The 4,576-nt window shown below is 46.5% G+C and overlaps 1 pseudogene; it reads left to right on the plus strand.

Annotated features, from left to right (window-relative positions):
- The first annotated feature begins 2,173 nt into the window (after positions 1–2,173).
- On the plus strand, positions 2,174–4,576 carry LOC139229253 (programmed cell death 6-interacting protein pseudogene; annotated as a pseudogene).

Raw genomic sequence — 4,576 nt, forward strand, 5'->3', positions numbered from 1 at the left:
ATTCTACATTTCTCCCAGTCCTCCAGCTTGCTACTTTTTCTGGCTAATTTGTATGCCTCTTCCTTGGATTTAACACTATCCTTAATTTCCCTTGTTAGCCACATTCCCCGTTTTATTTTTACTCCAGACAGGGATGTACAATTGTTGAAGTTCGTCCATATGATCTTTGAAGGTTTGCCATTGCCTATCCACCGTCAACCCTTTAAGTATCCTTTGCCAGTCTATTCTAGCCAATTCATGCCTCAAACCTTCGAAGTTACCTTTCCTTAAGTTCAGGACCCTAGTTTCTGAATGAACTGTGTCACTCTCCATCTTAATAAAGAATTCTACCATATTATGGTCACTCTTCCCCAAGGGGCCTCGCACAACAAGATTGCTAATTAGTCCTTTCTCATTACACATCACCCAGTCTAGGATGGCCAGCTCTCTAGTTGGTTCCTCGACATATTGGTCTAGAAAACCATCCCTCATACACTCCAGGAAATCCTCCTCCACCGCATTGCTACCGGTTAAGTTAGCCCAATCAATATGTAGATTAAAGTCACCCATGATAACTGCTGTACCTTTATTGCACACATCCCTTATTTCTTGTTTGATGCTGTCCCCAACCTCACTACTACTGTTTGGTGGTCTGTACACAACTCCCACTAGCGTTTTCTGCCCTTTGGTATTCCGTAGCTCCACCCATACCGATTCCACATCATCCAAGCTAATGTCCTTCCTTACAATTGCATTAATTTCCTCTTTAACCAGCAACGCCACCCCACCTCCTTTTCCTTTCTGTCTATCCTTCAAAATGCTGAATACCCCTGGATGTTGAGTTCCCAGCCTTGGTCACCCTGGAGCCATGTCTCTGTGATGCCAATTACATCATATCCGCTAACTGCTATCTGCGCAGTTAATTTGTCCACCTTATTCCGAATACTCCTTGCATTGAGGGACAGAGCCTTCAGGTTTGTCTTTTTAACACACTTTGACCCTTTAGAATTCTGCTGTAATGTGGCCCTTTTTGTTTTTTGCCTTGGGTTTCTCTGCCCTCCACTTTTACTATTCTCCTTTCTATCTTTTGCTTCTGTCTCTATTTTATTTCCCTCTGTCTCCCTGCATAGGTTCCCACTAAAGGCGGACAAGTCCCCTGGACCCGATGGCTTGCATCCTATGATCATGACTGATCCGATCATGGACTCAGCTCCACTTCCCTGCCCACTCCCCATAACCTCTTATTCCCTTATCGGTTAAGAAACTGTCTATTTCTGGCTTAAATTTATTCAATGTCCCAACTTCCACAGCTCTCTGAGGCAGTGAATTCCACAGATTTACAACCCTCTGAGAGAAGAAATTCCTCCTCACCTCAGTTTTAAATGGGCACCCCCATATTCTAAGATTATGCCCCTATAGGGAATATAGGGGGTATGATTAAGAAGTTTGCAGATGACACTAAAATTGACTGTGTGGTTGATAATGAAGAGGAAAGTCATGGGCTGCAGGAGGATATCATTTATTGAGGCGTACGAAAGCATGGGCCTTAGCTAAACATCCGTAAGACAAAGGTCCTCCACCAGCCTGTCCTCACCGCACAGCACTGCCCCCCACTCATCAAGATCCACGGCGCGGCCCTTGACAATGTGGACCACTTCCCTTATCTCGGGAACCTCTTATCAACCAGAGCAGACATTGACGAAGAGATCCAACACCGCCTCCAGTGCGCCAATGCAGCCTTCGGGCCGCCTGAGGAAAAGAGTGTTTGAAGACCAGGCCCTCAAATCTATCAAGCTCATGGTCTACAGGACTGTAGTAATACCCACCCTCCTGTCTGGCTCAGAGACAGTAGACATCTCAAGTCGCTGGAGAAATACCACCAATGCTGTCTCCGCAAGATCCCACAAATCCCCTGGGAGGACAGACGCACCAACATCAGTGTCCTCGACCAGGCTAACATCCCCAGCATCGAAGCACTGACCACACTCGACCAGCTCCGCTGGGCAGGTCACATTGATCGTATGCCTGACACGAGACTCCCAAAGCAAGCGCTCTACTCGGAACTCCTTCACGGCAAACGAGCCAAAGGTGGGCAGAGGAAACGTTACAAGGACACCTTCAAGGACATCATTGCGAAAGTGGTTAGTAGGAGAGGTGGAGAGCGGGGCTCGCTGTTTCTCTCTGCGTAGCGGCCATGGCCAGCACTTTCGTGTCGGTGACGCTGAAGAAATCGTCCGAGGTGGACGTGGTGAAGCCGCTTTCCAAGTTCATCCACGCCACCTACCTGAGCGGGGACACACAGGCGAGTATGTCAGATCAACTGTGTGCCATTGAGCCCAAGTTTCCATTCTCAGAAAATCAGCTTTGTTTAACTTTCACCTGGAAAGATGCATTTGATAAGGGATCTCTGTTTGGAGGATCTGTTAAACTTGCCCTTGCGAATTTGGGATATGAGAAGAGCTGTGTATTGTTTAATATTGGAGCTCTCGCCAGCCAAATTGCAGCAGAGCTGAATCTGGAGAATGATGAAGGATTAAAAGCAGCAGCTAAGAATTACCAGCTCGCCAGTGGAGTTTTCCAGCACATCAAGGATACCGTATTGTCAGCACTGAATCGAGAGCCCACTATGGACATCTCTCCAGATACAGTCTGATTATCTTGGCTCAAGCACAGGAGGTGTTTTTCCTTAAAGCAGCAGCTGATAAAATGAAAGATGCAATAATAGCTAAACTTGCCAATCAAGCTGCAGATTACTATGGAGATACCTTCAAACAGTGCCAGTATAAGGAAAACCTGCCCAAGTATTTTTATTTCCAGGAAGTGCTGCCTGTTCTAGCTGCAAAACACTGCATGATGCAGGCCAATGTAGTGTACCATCAATTAATACTGGCTAAGCAACAGAGGAAGTTTGGTGAGGAGATTGCAAGATTACAGCATGCATCAGACTTGGTGAAGACGGTTGCCTCTCGGTATGATGAGTATATCAATGTGAAAGACCTCTCGGACCAAATCTCTCGTGTGTTAACTGCAGCGAAGAAGGATAATGACTTCATTTACCATGACCGTGTTCCTGATTTGAAAGACTTGGAGACTAAAGGAAAAGCCACATTGGTGAAGCCTACTCCTGTCAATGTGAAATTCACCGATCTCTTTGCGAAGCTGGTTCCTTTGGCAGTGCAGCAAGCTTTGAGCATATACAATCAGTGAAGAGCCGACTTAGTGAACAGACTGATAGCACAGATGAGAGAATCCACAAATTTAGCCAATAGTGTTCTGGCCTCCTTGAATCTCCCAGCTGCCATAGAGGATATTTCTGGAGACAGCGTTCCTCAGTCTATCCTGGAGAAGTCCAAAAGTGTCATTCAGCAGGGTGGAATAGATCAACTTATAAGGGAGCTGCCAGAACTTCTGCAACGAAACAGAGAAATTCTGGATGAGGCACTGAGAATACTTGATCAAGAGGAAGTCACAGATAATGAACTGAAAGCAAAATTTAAAGAACGCTGGCAAAGGACACCTTCAACTGATCTGTACAAACCCCTAAGAACAGAGGGAGCTAATTTCGGAACGACGCTGGACCAAGCCATCCAAAGCGGATAAAGTGACCCAAGAACGTTATGCTGCTCACAGTGAAGTAATTGCACTTGTCTGTAGACCTGAAGCAGAGCTGAATGCTGCCCTACATCAGGCAATCCTACCAAACCTCTTCAAGGTAGTGAGGTCGTTGTGCTTCTGAAGACTCTTCTTGCTTCTTTAAATGAAGTCAAGAAGGAGGGAGGACATTTGGAAATGATGTAAAGTCAGTGCAGTTTGACATGTTGAGCAAGTTTCTGACCGTATTGGCTCAGGATGGTGCCATAAATGAGGAGGCCATCTCGGTGACGGAACTTGATCGAGTTTATGGAAGCCACACTCAGAGAGTGCAGCAAAATCTGAAAAAACAGGAGGAGTTGCTTGCTAATGTTCAGACTGCTCATGAAGAATTCTCAAAGTCGACACAGTCGAACACAGATGCTAATCAGAGGGAAGAATTACTTAGGAAGGTGTCAGCAGCACATGCTCAGTTTGTTGAACTTGTTGGTAACTTGAGAGAAGGAACAAAATTCTACAATGGGTTTACCGAGTTCCTCCTGAAATTCCAAACAAAATGTTCTGACATGGCTCGCAAGGCCGAAAGGGATGAACTTTTAAAGGACTTACAGCGGAGCATAGCTAGTGCACCCAGTATTCCAGCAGCACCTGCATACCAGGCTGCTGCTGCTATTGGAGGAGCCCCCTCTGCTGTTCCAACTCCTGCACCCAGAACTGTGTTTCAACCCAAACCTCAGCCTCCAGCTGTTGGATCCACTTTCCCAGTTGCCACAAGTGCTCCTGCTCCAATTACTGCTGCACCTGCTTCTGTTCGAGACACAGGGCCCTCCTTACCCCTCGTATCAAGGATATCCTGGCTACTACCCAATGCCCATGCCAATGGCATATAACCAATATGCGTATGGCCAGTACAACATGCCATACATGTAGCCACCTCTTCAACAGTGCACAGCAACCTCAGCAGCCAGGATACCCTTACCCTCAGCAGCAATACTACCAGCAATAA

The sequence above is a fragment of the Pristiophorus japonicus genome, chromosome 2 (genome assembly GCF_044704955.1).
Source record: "Pristiophorus japonicus isolate sPriJap1 chromosome 2, sPriJap1.hap1, whole genome shotgun sequence".
NCBI classification, from domain to species: Eukaryota; Metazoa; Chordata; class Chondrichthyes; family Pristiophoridae; genus Pristiophorus; species Pristiophorus japonicus.